A 15,993-nucleotide genomic window follows, 5' to 3' on the forward strand; every position below is an offset into this window, starting at 1 on the left:
GCGGACTTCCTCGAGCAATTTCTGAGTTCGGCAAAGCTCTCCGGGTCCGTACATTCTTCGTTGGAGCCCACGATGCCGGAAGGCTCGTCCTCAATGGTCCAGCGAGCTTAGCAGCACTGAACTGGTCGGGCTATGATGAACGCCATCCAATTGTGCTCCCCTACAGTTGTCGCTTTTCTCGTCTCCTGGTCTTGTTCACTCATCGGCTTTCTCCGCATGGAGGAGACCAACTCACAATTAACCTCGTCCGAACTAGGTATTGGATCCCGAAGCTGCGGGTCCTGGTCAAGTCTATTATCAACTCGTGCAAGGTGTGCCTTAACCACAAAAAGAAGCTCCAGACACAGTTGATGGGAGAGCTGCCAGTACCACGGAGCACTTTCTCTCCGCCGTTTACCCACACGGGTATTGATTATGCCCGCCCCTTCGAAATTAAAAAACTATACTGGCCATACCTGCCTTATAACGAAGGGATACGTATGCGTATTCGTTTGCTTTAGCACCAAAGCAATCCATTTGGAGCCGACTTCCGATTTGACGACTGAAAAGTTCCTTGCAGCCTTTGCACGTTTCGTGGCTAGACGGCGATGTCCAACGTCGGAGCGGCAAAGGCGTTAGACCGCGATTTCCTTGAGGCGACACGAGCTTGCATAACTGCAACCTATCACCAACAGATCCTCTACTGGCATTTCATTCCACCCGGTGCTCCACATATGGGTGGTTTGTGGGAGGCCGGTGTAATGAGTGTCAAAGCTCTATTCTACAAACACACATCCGGTGTCAAATACACATTCGAGGAGATATCCACGCTGTTCTGCAAGATTGAGGCGTGCCTTAACTCACGCCCAATCTCTCCTATGTCCGAGAACTCCACTGACCTGCTGGCTCTTACTCCAGGTCATTTCCTGACCGGTGGGCCCCTTCTCTCCTTGGCAGAGCCAGAAATCCATGAAGATGCAGTCTCCATTGTCAACCGTTGGCTTTGTCTTAAGGCATTAAACCAACAGTTTTGTTTTCGGTGTTCGTTTGCTCCACAAACGGGAGCAACACGCGATTGTGCAGGCACGCCCCCAAGGCGTTCCGCCAACACGCCGTCCTCGCCTCCTGTCCTACAGGCTCCTACGCTCTCCTCACTCCTCCAACACGGAAAAACTCTCTTCATGCCCACGGCTGTCGTCCAAGTCGGTTCAGGACGGAAATAGTTTGACGTCCGCTTCCTCCTTGATCCCGGCGGCCCTGTAAGCCGCATCAGGGAATCCTTCGCAAAAGGCCTGAAGCTGGTCAGTGTCCCGATAGGTGCCGAAAAAGCCTGCTCAGCCTTTGTGCGCTCTAAGCACAGCTCTTCCACCGAACTGGAGGTGATCCAGAAGGTGGAGGCCAGGGTCTAGTACCGGACTCCCTCGGCTGCGGTGCGCGAGTCTGTTCGGCGCCACTTCGCGCATCTGTCGCTTGCGGATCCCAATTTTGACCGGCATCCACGGTCTTCCTGGTCCTCGGCGCTGATGTGTACCCAAACATCGTACAGCAAAGACTGCTGCCGGGTCAAGCTGGAGTCCCCGTCGCTCAGAACACCCTCTTCGGCTGGATCTTGTCCGGCTTCTGCAGCGGCTAAGCGCTTCGCAAGAGGGGCGGAATGTTCGCGTAAGAGGAGACCGTACTGTCCGTCGGTCGTCGGCTGCCGACCGTGAACTCACCACACCTTAGCTTAGACTAGACTTAGTTTTTAGTTCTTACTATTGTATTGGCAATATAAGGTCTGCGCATATGCGCTCCGGTCCAAGTGAAGTACTTTATGAAATCAAATAAGTAAAGTAAAGGAACAACCACCGTATTACAACCACTCATCTCGTCTACATCATTTGGTACGAACGACGTCCACCCCACTACAATTACAAGAGGTGTTATATGTATCCGACTTACGCAACAATTTATTGTCAGTATCAAAAATTGCAGACAACGGGTACGAGGTGCATTTACGCAAAAATGATGCGGTTATTATGAAAAATAATAATATTTGGATTCATGCAAAAAGATATGGCAACCTGTATTATTTGGAATGCGAAAAGCATCAAGCAAATAATGTGAATGATGAAGCGAATGATATAGACACGTGGCATTATCGTATGGGACACCTAAATGAAAGTGATCTTAAGAAATTGGATACGTCGGATACAAAAGCTTACGGATTGAAAATTTATGAAAATGCGAAATTATCAAAGTGTGAAATTTGCATAAGCGAAAAGCAGACTGCAAACAGGTATAAAAGCGTAAATGTAAAACGTACGAGCGAGCTACTAGAAATTATACACAGCGACGTGTGCGGACCAATGAGAACGGTTTTAGATGACCACTCCGGATATTGTGAAGTTTATTTTCTTAAACAGAAATCGCAAGTATTTGAAGCATTTAGAACATATAAACCTAAAGTAGAAAACTTCACAGGTAAAAGGATAAAGGCTTTGCAATCAGACAATGGCACTGAGTATCGCAACAAAGAATTCAACGATTATATGAGAATGCAAGGGATTCTTCGTAGGTTTTCGGCACCGCATACACCTTAGCAGAATGGGACAGCAGAGAGGCAGAATCGTACCCGTATTGAGATGGCTAGGTGCATGATGAAACAGTCTGGCGCACCATCAGCGTTTTGGGCAGAAGCAGTGAATACGGCGTGTTACATCCGAAATCGATGTATCACGTAAGGGCTATCTGGAGAGAGACCGTACACATACTGGACGAAGAAAATTCCAACTGTGCGGAACAGTGCAACAGTACGCATATTTGGTACAAAAGCATATGCTCTCGTCAAAGGAAGTAATCGTGGAAAATTCGAATCAAAATCAGAGGAATGCATACTTGTTGGCAATTCATCAGAATTGAAAGCATATAGATTATACGTGCCGAAAAGGCGCAAAAAAGGACCAAAGCAATCGAAGACGAGTTCATTGCACATATTCGGAGCAACACATATAAAATAGTAGAACTTCCTAAAGATCGAAAAGTGATTGGAAATAAAATGGTATTCCGTACTAAGGACGACGGCAGCACTACCGGAAAGAAGAAAGCGCGATTAGTCGCAAAGAGCTACTCGCAAAAACCTGGCGACCAAATGGATACCTAAATGGAGATCTGGAAGAAAAGGTATACATGGACATACCAGAGAGATTTACCAATTTCATGAAAAAGTTGGAATCGAGGGCAGCAGTAGGCGCAAAAGAGTCTTCGTGTAAGGAGAAACACATCGAAGCAGCAAATGCATGGCGAAAATCATTGAACGGGATGAAGAATCCAGTTTGTCTACTTGAGAAGGCGTTGTATGGATTACATCAATCTGGCCTACGATGGTACTGCAAATTAATCGAAATTTTACAAGAAATGGGTCTTGAGGCAACCAAGTAAGACCCATGCATGTTTGTGAAGCGGCAGGGGAAGAAAATTCTTCTGGTCACGATTTACGTCGATGATTTGTTATTGGCATCAAATCATGCAGAATGGCTACATCAAACGAAGGCATCCCTCGGAAGAGCATTTGAAATGAAGGACATCGGTCCAGTTAAAACTTGTCTCGGCATAGAGTTTCAACAAAACTTGGGCAAGCAGCAAAACTTCATATGTCATGTTACAACTACGGTACCTAAACGGTACACAGCAGCACGCCCTGTTATACAAGAAGACAGGCGACGACTTATATGGCATGGTAGATGCAGACTGGGGCGCAAACCTTACCGACAGGCGCTCCTATTCAGGTCTAGCATTCGTCCTGGCTGGTGGAGCTATAAGCTGGGAGGCGCGAAAGCAGCGCACGGTGGCATTGTAAAGTACAGAGGCAGAATATTTGGCAATGTCTGACGCAGTTAAGGAGGCCTTATACTTAAAGGCGCTTCTTAAAAGGATCGGCCGAAAATGTGAGCAGGTGACGCTCCTAAACGACAATCAGAGCGCACAGAAATTGGTCAACGGGTTCGGTTTTCATCTTCGCACTAAGCATATTGATGTGCATCACCACTTCATACAGGGGAAGCATAAGAGCGGCGACATCAATGTTGAAACGTTTGTTGAGATGTTTATACATCAAAGTAGCGATCTGGCAACTTACTCTCTACATCTATAAGTTGCCTCAATGTTAGTGCAGTTCGATTAACAGCACGCCAAGTGCGGGTCCAGCTCTCAAGCTGCCTGATCTATTATCCGATAACAATATCAGGTGGGCAATAAAAAGCTTCAAGCCCTATTAATCAGCAGGGCCGGACAACATCATTCCGGCACAGCTACTCCACTGGCTGGCAGATATTTTTCAGAAAATCCTCCATACGAGGAGAATCCCAGAAGCTTGGCAGAGATCAAGAGTGATCTTCATACCCAAAGCGGGTAAAGCCTCGCACACCACCGCCAAAGACCCATAAGTCTCTCATCTTTCCTAGTAAAGACGTTCGAGAGACTTCTAGGCCTCAATTTAAGAAGCATGATTTCGCTCTCAGAGCTGTCAAGCTCTCAACTTTCCTACTGTAAAGGCAGATCCACAGAGACGGCTCTCCACGCCGTTACTTCAAGTATTGAAAAGGCCCTCAGTATCAAACCTTACACACTAACCGCATTCCTAGACATAGAAGGCGCTCTCCAAACGCCATTACTAGCTCACTTACAGACCTGGGTGTGGACGCCTCCACTGTGGAACTGGTAAGACAGCTTCTCACCAGGCGGTCCATCAAATCCACACTGGGGATGCCACATTATCCAGATATGTAAGCAGCGGAACGCCTCAGAGCCGTGTCCTCTCACACTTCCTATGGAAGGTGGCAGTCAACACACTCGATCCTTACGATCCTTGGATGGGATAGGGGGATGCCGTGCGGTGGCTTATGCAGATGATGTGACCATCTTCTTCTCGGGAAAATTCCCTCAAACTTTGTGCGAGCGCATGACCGATGTACTGAGCATACTATCTACTTGGGCGACGTCAAGTGGCCTAAGCGTAAGCCCCAGCAAAACAGAGCTAGTACTATTTACAAGGAAATATAAAATTCCTCCTCTTCACCCCCTATCACTGAATGGGGTACTTTTAACCTTCAGCAGTTCAGCCAAACATCTAGGCTTTATACTAGATATGAAGCTGGACTGGAACCTGAATATCGAAGACAGAGTGAGAAAAGCCACAATCGCACTCTGCACCTGTAGGAAAGCCATTGGACTGAAATGGGGCATGGCACCCTACGTGGTCCAGTGGCTATATACTGCAATTATCAGACCCATACACCTATATAGAGTCTCTATATGGTGGCCATCGCTGACGAGAAATTCAAACTAACGATCTCTGGTGCACTCCGCACCACCCCCAGCGACGCACTAGATGCGATTCTGGGAATACTCCCAATACATCTCATGGGGAAAATGAACGCCACGCTGGCGGCCCTTCGCATGAGAGAAACCAACCAATGGTCAGAGGAATGTGTTGGTCACGCCAAAATCCTGAGAGGAAATGACATAATCCCCTCTGTCACTGACTATTGTACCCCAAAGGAGTACCTCCATACTCCCTTTCACACCATCATTCCTTCCAGGGATGAATGGAATTTTGGCCCTCCAGGCCCCGAAAATTTTATAAAAATATATACAGATGGTTCTAAGCTGGACACCCGCGTAGGCGTAGGTTTCTTCTGGGAAGAACTCGGCATCAGAGAAGCCTTCAGGCTCCCGGATCACTGCAGTGTATTCCTGGCCGAAATCACAGCTATTCAAGAAGCTCTCTTCATACTGCGAAGCGCAGTCACAGACATCAGAGAAATCTGCGTATATTTGGTTCGATGGCCAGCTGTAAACTGTCCATTCGGAACCACTTCGGTTTCATTGCAAATCAAATGTGGACCAATGACACAAACCACTACAAAATCTCACGTCAAACGTGGCCCATCCGCGATAGAAAACGGACTTTAGAACTCTGTAGGCTGAGCTGAAGCCAATTAATCAGAGCCATCACGGGGCACTGTCTGGTGGGTTCTCACGCCGTCAGACTAGGACACAACACAACGACTTCGGTAGAAGTTGCAGAGACGAAGAAGAGGAGGAAACAGTTTCCCACCTCTTCTGCGACTGCCCAGCCTAGTGTAGGACCAGACAACGCTTTCTAGGAGATGGCCTCCTCCCAAATCTGTCGGCGCTAGCATAGAAATTTTTTTTTTTTTTAAGCTTTCTTTATTTATCGGTTCTTCTCTCTAGGAGACTTACGATAAGTAGCAAAATCTTAATCTAATGCAGTTATTTAATTAGTTACAATTAAATATTTTTCTTTACGGCCCTAACTATTATTGCTGTGTGGGGAGGTCTCTTCGCCGGAGTCGTGTATGGCTAGCCTGACAAGTTAAATTCTGTGCAAGTCTGTTCGAATGGTTCCGAAGCTTAAGCTGGTACTTTGCTTTCACCTTGGCGATTTCATCTTTAACAGATCCCACATTTAAATCTTCGCGAATATTATCACTTCTTATGTACCTGGGTGCCCCAGTCATGGTTCTCAGTATCCTCAATTGAGCTCTCTCGATTAACTCTAAATTACTAATGGAAGCGTTTCCCCATAATTCAGAGCCATATGTCCAAATTGGTTTGAGAACAGCATTGTACAAGAGTACTTTGTACTCCAGTTTTAGTCGTGAACGGACGTTTATCAGCCAATGTAGATTGATAGCTTTTAGTTTTAGTTGATCTCTCTTCTTTTTGATGTGCTCACGCCAAGTAAGCCGTCTATCCAAATGGACACCAAGGTATGATACTTCGGTTTCTTGTGGAATATTGATGTTGTTTAGCGACAATGGAGGGCAGGTTTGTTTGTTTAGGGTAAAGTGCAAACATGTCACTTTTGCTCGTTTACATGTATGCGCCAGTCTGCTAGCCATTCTTGTATGGCCACGAGGTGAGATGATAAAAGTTCTGTAGCTCTTTTTGGGCACTTGGAGCGACTTAGGATGGCAGTATCATCAGCAAATGTCGAAATTGTTGTACGACTGTTTGTCGGTATATCTACTGTGTATATGATACACAGTGTTGGTCCAAGCACGCTCCCTTGGGGTACGACAGCTTCAATTGGATAGTAATCGGAGAGGAAATCTTTGCATCTAACTGCGAAACTTCTTTGCTGTAGGTATGACTCCAGTATTTTGTGGATGTTCTGTGGAAGTAATATTTTGATTTTGTGAATTAGGCCATCGGTTGACTTGTTCAACGGTTCCATGTTTTTCGCGAAAACCAAATTGGTGCAATGGGATTGCACTGTTGGTGTGTAGGTGCTGTTTGATGCGATTCAGGATCAGTTTTTCGAATATCTTTGATAGACACGGCAGTAGACTGATAGGTCTATATGATGATGGCTGAGACTTGTCCTTTCCAGCTTTATGGATCATTTTGATGACCGATTTTCTCTATTGTTGAGGAAAATAGCCCCATTTCATCATGCTGTTGAAAATAATGGTGAGAAGATATACTGCACAGCTCGGCAATTCGATTATCATTTTGGGGGAAATTAAATCGTGGCCCGGCGCTTTTTTTTGCTTAGAAACTTGGTCCTTAATGACACTTGTAACTTCTCCAACTTGAAATACGATAGGCGTGGTAGCTTCAAGATAATTGGTTGGTGGGAGCACAAAGCTTTTTGTTGCTTGATGTGGTTTGAAGACTTTATCTAAATGGGCGGCAAATACATTTGCCTTCTCTTCGTTGCTGCGAGCCCACTTTCCTCTTTGTGTACGTAATGGTGATTCACCTTCGGTTGGTGGACATACGCCTGATTTAGCTTTCTACAATGGGAATCGTTTGCTGTATGGGGAGAGTTGAGCTCGGTGTTTTTCATCTTCTAGGGCTTTGCGTAGTAGATGGTTGGCTATTTTTAACCGCTCCTTCGATTCAGGTGATCTGTGGGCTTGCCACTCCCGCCGAAGTTTTCTCTTATTGCGAAGCAGTTCTTCAACGTGCCTGGGGACACGGCTGCATTTGTGAAGTTTGTTAGCTGTAGTTATTGGAGTCGAATGTTTTGCCGCCAGTGACATTACAGACACAAATGCTTCAACTGAGGTACCTATGTCATTTTTATACTCTGTACATGAAATGTACAAGAGTATATTAGGTTTGCGGGAGCTGAAAAATGTAACAGGCAGAAGGAGGCGTGGCAGACCCCACAAAGTATATATATTCTTGATCAGCGTGACAAGACGAGTCGATCTAGCCCTGTCTGTCTGTCCGTCTGTCCGTCCGTATGAACACCTGGATCTCAGAGACTATAAGAGATAGAGACACCAAATTTTGCACAAAGATGCCTTATGTGTGTATTCTATACGAGTTTGTTTTATTTTTTTGATTTCCTCCCACTTCCCCCCTATGGGGGTTTTCTCGATTTTCCATTCGTATAATCGCCTATATCTCGGAGACCAAATCGCAATTTTCTCTAACTCCCGTAATTCTTGGAATTTCGTACTAAAATTTTGAAAATACCCCCAGTTGGTTATTATGTGTCCGTATGCCAAGTTTCACTATGATAGGCCGATTTAACGAGAAGTTATAGCCATAAATATATTCGCTGCTGCAGCGCTGCTCAAGCGCTGCCCGCGGCTGTTGTTGATGTTGCTGTTTGGTTGACTGCGAAAATGCTTACACAGACACGAATAGATGCGCATAGGCATACATACACTCACACAGACGCAATTGCTATGTAAATGTGCAATTATAAACCCTTTACGTGAGTTCGAATACCAAGAGAGGTAAAATCGATCAAATATTTTTTTTTATTTTCTAAATTTTTTTTATTTTTTATAATTTTTGTAAACATATGTACAGAGTATTTCAAAGTCGGGACACCCGACTTTAGCTTTTTATACCCTGTACCCGTAGGGTAAAAAGGGTATATTAGGTTTGTGCAAAGTATGTAACATTCAGAAGGAAGCATCTCCGACCCCATAAAGTATATATATTCTGAATCAGCATGACGAGAGAAATCGATCTAGACATGTCCGTCCGTCTGTCCGTCCGTCTGTCCGTCTGTCCGTCTGGATGAACGCGAGGATCTCAGAAACTATAAAAGCTAGAATAACCAAAGTTGGCATCCAGATTCTCCTAGGTCCGAGTAAGGACGAGTTTATTTTATTTTTTGGAATTTTCCCCCCCTTCCCCCGCTACAGAATTTCGTCAATAGCGTCCACATTTCAAATGATACCTAAACCAAACTTTGCACACATAATTTAAATATAATTGTCTACTGTTGTTTAAAATTTTATCCAATTCGGTCAATTCTGAGAAAAGTTATCAGCGAAACAAATTCTCTACAGTACAACCCCCCAAACTGCAGCAACAAGTTCGCTCTTCTTCTTCCTCTTTTTGCTGCTGCTATGGGCGCATATAACTCAGTGACGGAAGTTTACCTGGGTACAGGGTATTACACTGTCGGGCTTGCTCGACTGTAGCGTTCTCTCTTGTTTTACTTGTTACAATAAATGCTAGGGCAGTCATCAATATGGGACCTTACGTACTTCCTGTGTTTAAGCCAATCTGTTTTTCTAGAAGTTAGAACTGTGGATGGTCACAAAGGTGCAGAAGGATCGGCGAGTGATCCGATGATAGGTCTGATAAGTGCTCCACACGAATCTGAGCCTGTGGCACTCTTCTTGTAACAGCAAAATCTATCAAGTCGGGTTGCTTCTTTGGATCTGTGGGCCAATATGTAGGCCAGCCTGGAGAAATAAAATCCAGCTTGTTTCTTGGTGTTATTATGGCGTTATATAGTTGTCTTCCTTTCGGGGTGATGAGTCGGGATCCCCAATGGGTGTGTTTGGCATGGTAGTCACCAGCTGCTATAAACTGGTCACCTAACAGATCGAAGAATTTTACAAATTCTGCTTCAGAAACAGAGAAGCGCGGTGGGCAGTATACTGCGGATATGTTAAAGTAGCCGCTTTGAGTTTCGATTTGAATTGTTGTGGCCTGTATATAGGTTGTAGCAAATGATGGCAGCGAATAGTGTCTGATGCGATGCTTTATAAGAATGCCAGTACCTCCATGAGCCTTACCATCGGGGTGGTTTGTCGCATAGAAGTTGAAGCCATTGAGATGAAAATAATTTTTGTTCGTTAGGTGAGTCTCTGATATGAGCATGGCGTCAATGTCATGATGATCGAGGAACTGCAAGAGCTCGCATTTGTGCTGTGAAATGCCATTTGCATTCCAGGAACATATTTTTAGAGAGACCATTTCATTAGATTTCTGTTTGATAAGTAATTCCAGGAGGAGATTTTGATTGCGCATAATTTCCTGCATCGTTTGTTGTATTGCTACCATTGTATTGGTGAGAGTTGCCAGAATTGATTCAATTCCACTAGGCAATTGGGATGGATTCGCATTGGGCTGCTGAGCAGTCATTTCTGGCCTCTGTTGCGGTACCTGATGATGCATTGTTCCTGCAGTAGTTTGTTGAAGTTTCGGTTTAGAAACTGAGGCATACGACTCGTTAGTGTTACTTAACGCCTGATCAAAAGATACTCCTGGAATCGTAGTTGGTGGTATATACGGCAAGTTTTGTCGAATGACAGGGTTTCGAGCTGCGTTTTTTGTTGGCTTATGCGACTTTTTAACTATTTGTACACAGGGCAACCTCTATAGTTGGCAGTATGGTTTCCCCCACAATTGCTACATTTCTTCGCAGATGGGTCCTCCTTATTTACGGGGCAGGGCTCAGAGGGGTGTACATCGCAGACTGCACGTAGGGTACAATAGGTTTTTGTCTGCCCATATTCCTGGCAGTTTGTGCATTGGACAGGTCCATTTCGCTTATGCGGTTCCTCAACTGTAATTCTACGGTGCAGTAGATATTGCAGCTTATAAATTTGGTGAACTTCGTTTTTACCTTTAGGCATGGAGTCAGGTGTCAATTCTACCTTGAACATTGGTTGGGGAATTTTATTTTTGTTTATTATGTTCATGGCCATTTTGGCTTCAAAGCCCTTATCTTTTAGTGCATCTTTTATCTCTTCGACTGGAACGGTAGGCTCTATTCCTTTGATGACCACTTGTAGTCCCTTGCTACTTTTAAGTTGGTACGTGTAGTAACTCATTTTTTCATCGTTGAGGTATTTGGCCACTGATCCATAGTTTTTTTCGTCGTTGACTTGTATTTTAATTTCATTGATGTTACCTCTTCTTATCGACGTAACATAGAATTTGTTTTCGCCAATTTTATTACTGAGTTTTTTAACCAAATCTGTACAATTTGCTTGACGCACATAAATAGGTGGCGGCTTTAGTTGCTTGGCCTTGCTTGGCCTTTGGTATTTCAACGCTATTTTCTTCGGCTTCGCTGAGAATCGCGAATCTATTGTTTTTCAGCGCTTCATTTGGCACAGTGTTTTCCGATGTTTTTGTTATTTTAGGTACGTTGGTTTTTTTAGTTGATTGTGGGCTTAACCTTCTTTTAATTTGGACATAGCGATCGAGCCCGGTCTGTATTAGCGTTCTGCTTGCGCTCTTTGGACTTTTCGGCTTAGAGAGGGGGAGCTGGTCGCACTACTTTCCTTCAACGAGATTCGCGAAATTGTAAGGCTATGTAGAATATGCAAGAAAAACATCTACATCCTACATCTATAGACAAATTTACAAAATTCGCAGTTGTTTGGTCTCTTGAAAACAAAAGTGTAGAAGCAATTAGTACCTAAGTCTGTTATTATTGATAACGAAAAATCTCTCAATTCACAAGCAATAAAACTTATGCTTGAAAACGAATTAGATATTAAAGTCTTTAATACTCCACCACACAAAAGCACAGTGAATGGGCAGGTGGAAAGATTTCATTCGACACTAATAGAGCTTATGAAATGCTTAAAACAAGACAAAAATATTGAGGATTTTGACGAGCTCATGGAAATTGCTGTATACAAGGTGTGTTCCAAAGTAAACAGGACTTTAAAAAAAAAAAACCGGAACAAATGGTTTTTTCTGCAAAATCAATTTATTTTTTTCCAAATAATCTTCTTCTGCTTCAATACAGCTTTTTGCACGATCCAAAAGCATGTCGAACGAGAGTTTTACCTCGTTGGCCGGTATGGCCGCCAGTATGCCGGTGCAAGCCTTATCAGGTGAATACGGCGAGTGGTTAATGGTTAAAATGTAATTTTTGGTCAAATAATCGGTCACAAGCGTCGATCGATTCTGAGGTCGTCAGTCAATTTGTGCGGAACAAACCGTGCACACACCTTTCGTAAGCCCAAATGTTCGGTCAAAATGCGATAAATCGATGTTTTGGAGATGTTCAATTCCATTTCTATCAATTTCAATGATGATTTCGGCTGATTTTTGATGAATTCACGCACAGTTTCGATGGAATTTTCGGTGATCACGAATTTTGATTGGACCACATGTTGATCGTCATTTATGTTGAAACCACTCGTGCACTCTGCTACGGGATAGGCAATCATCGCCATAAACTTGTTCCATCAATTGAAACGTTTCGGTGAAAGTTTTACCAATTTTAAAACAAAATTTAATGTTAGCTCTTTGTTCGAAGCTCATTTTCGCACCGTTAACACAAACATACTGACACTTAAAACGCACTGGACAATCGATAAAGATAGCAGATTCTAACGCACGAGTCGACATATAGATAGCGCCACCAGGGGGCGCTAGATTCAAAAAGTCATGTTTACTTTCGAACGCACCTTGTACAACCACAGTATTCACTCTACCACAGGGAAGAAGACGATAGATTTATTTTTCGGCAGACCCACCACCTTTGGGCCTGCTGAATACGAAAAGACTAGGATTAATAACTATGAGAAACTTTTAAAGAAACAGCAAAAAGATTTACAGTACCATAATAAGAATAAGAATGAGGTAATACAATATGCACCTCGTGAAAAAAATTTTTGTGAAGCAAAATAATAGAATAGGGACCAAGATGTCTAAACGTTTCAAAGAAGAAATAGTAAAAGAAAACAGTTCAACAGTTACTACACAGTCAGGGAAGGTTGTCCATAAAAAAATTATACGAAATTAAAAGATTGATCTTTCTTCTATTGTTACCAGGTTGACGTTGCAGACTACATCTAAATTGGAATCGACAAACAAATATCCAAGCTCGCATTTTTTGTGCTTTGGGGTGAAAAATACAAGTATGTAGACCCTTCTTTTGCTTAAATAGAGCTCGAATAATAGTACGACAGTTCGCTGTGAAAACATAAGCAGAGAGAGCGATACAATTGAGCAAGCCTGTACTATCCAAAAAAAGGAAAATAAAAAAGAATTTATTTAAAAAAAATAAATTACTTAAAACAAGTTAAATTAAATAAAAACAAGACAGAACACTACCGTCGAGCAAGCCCGGCAGTAAAATATCCTGTACTCTCCACAAAATAAGAAAAATTATTTTAAAAAAAAATCCTTTTAATAAAATGGAATTAATTAACTAAATTAAATAAAATTTATTTAATATATACATAGAAGACATGCTTATGTACAGTTTCAACAGCATACATCATCGGGTCTATGCGTGTTTATATACATGTATGTATGATTTCTCGTGGATTTACAATAATGTAAGAAATCATTTTGTAAAACTGCACAAGTTGACTAAGCAGCTGGAGAGTGATTTCGACTCAGGAGCTGAGTGGCTTAGTAAATATAAACTTGATTCTCAACCTAAACAGAGGTTTGACAGTCAATTTTTAAATGTTCCTCCAGTAGCGCCCTCAGTGTTGCCTCAATCGCTTGCTCCTATCCCATCAACTCCTCAAAACATTGACTGTTCTTCAATTCGGTCTCTGTCAACCAGGTATTTTGTTTGAAACTTCCCATTCATCCTCACCAATTACTGTTTCAATGACCCCTATTTTTTTCCCCGCGCGCAGCGAATCAGCAGCGTCGTCTCATAAACCATCTGAGCCTGTATCTCGCGTTCGTAAGAATCAATGCAAACTGCTCTCTAATGTAATGGTCGATACTGCTTTGACCTCGTTCCCTTTCAGTTGCAGCGCCTCGGAAGGAAGTATTTATTTAAAATCTTCTGCTAGCGTTTCCATCACGAAATTTAATTTTTCTGTGCCCCGTAAATATAAAATACTTTAAGATGAGTGTTCCGTGTAAAGCTTTTCTTAACCCTCTCCCTCACCTAATTCTTTCGTCACAGCATGACTTTTAAGATTGTATTCTTGAACTACTCTCTTTTGTTCAAATTAATCCGATATGCAATGACCTGCTTATATATCTTGATTTGGTGTTTGTTAATGATGCCACTAATGCTGTTGTTTTGAGCAAGAAATTTATTTTCCGTTTCTAATGCAAGTTCTTTCGAATGTAATAAACCTCGCAAATTCCTTTGAATTTCACATACTAATTCGTCTTTCTTTTATAGCTCAGTAGTTATACTTGTAGATGTTGCTTCAAAATGTGTTCCACCATGAATTCCATCTTCGATGTCTGTGTTCCCGATAGCGTCGCATCATTTTCTACTCTTAAGCCTCCATGGTTTATGCGTAGACTTTCTAACCTAAAACAAGAAAGGAATGCTAAAGTCGAGAAGGCTCAACTCTTAAATACCCTGTACCACTCCACAAAAAAAGAAATTAAATTAATTTAATTAATTAATTAATTTAATTAATTAACTAAATTGAATATAAAATATTCCAAACATGCATACATACATTTACATTTACATCAGAATCGTTTCTATGCGTGCTTGTGTACTTGTACATATGTATGTGTGCATTGGGCCTGGTTATATGGCTATAACTTTCTTTCTGATCAACTTATCATAATAAAACTTGGTATACAGATATATAATTATTAACTGAATGTGTCTACAAAATTTTAACTAACCAAATTTAACTAATTTCAAAGAATTACGGGAGTTATGGAAAATAACGAATAGGGGAGGAGTGCGGGATGCATCAGGAAAAATGAACAAAATCGTCCTTTCTCGGGCTCAGGAGAATCTGTATACCAAGTTTGGGTTTTCTAGCTCTTATACTTTCTGAGATCCTTGCGTTTATACAGACAGACGGACAGACGGACATGGCTATATCGACTCGGCTTGTCATGCTGATCAAGAATATATATACTTTGTGGGGTCTGCCACGCCTCCTTCTGTGTGTTACATGTACACTCGCACAAAACTAATATACCCTTGTACCCTTTGGGTACAGGGTATAAAAACATAAAATCCAAATGTTTCAAAAAGTTCAAACAGTCTGGCTTATGTGTTAACTTCTCTAAATATTCTGTTGCAAAATCTAATTTTCTTCTTTTAAGCTCTGTATGTTACACAAATTATCTTAAGCGTTGCAAACTCCAATTTAAACGTGACCATAAAAAGTTCTATAACTTCGTAAATTCTAAACGGTAATCTTCGACTTTGCCATCGTCATTTTTTCTTGCGAATAACAATTCTTGTAATGATTCCGTAAGTGCTAAATGTTTTTCAAAGTTCTTCCAGTCGACATAATCCTACGAGTCTTTTAACGGAAATTCTTACCCTAACTGCATTCTTCTTCTTCTTTTGTGGCCATTACAACCGGATGTCGGTTTTAGCCGCGTCGAGTAATCCTCGCCAGCGTGTTCTGTCTTGTGCCTGCTGTCGCCAATTGGTCACACCAAGACTATTAAGGTCCTGCATAGCTTGGTCTTTCCATCGCAGACACGGTCGCCCTCCTCTGCGTCGTCCACCAGCAGAGTCCGAATCGAATACTTTTTTGGCTGGAGCACTGTCATCCATGCTTCACTACATCAATGTCGCCGTATAGCTCATACAGCTCATAGTTTATTCGTATTCGATACTCGCCGTCAACGTTTAGGGGTCCGTAGATTTGTCTCTGGATTTTTCTCTCGAAACCTCCCAGTGTTGCCTTATCAGGTGTTGTTAATGTCCATGCTTCAGCGCCGTAAAGAAGCACAGGCAAGATAAGGGACTTGTAGATGGTTTGCTTAGTGAGTCGAGAGTGTGATCTACTCATGAACTGTTTACTTAGCCCATAGTAGCAC

Source organism: Scaptodrosophila lebanonensis, unplaced genomic scaffold, assembly GCF_003285725.1.
Source record: "Scaptodrosophila lebanonensis strain 11010-0011.00,11010-0021.00 unplaced genomic scaffold, SlebRS2 tig00000112-arrow-arrow-pilon, whole genome shotgun sequence".
In the NCBI taxonomy this organism is placed as follows: domain Eukaryota; kingdom Metazoa; phylum Arthropoda; class Insecta; order Diptera; family Drosophilidae; genus Scaptodrosophila; species Scaptodrosophila lebanonensis.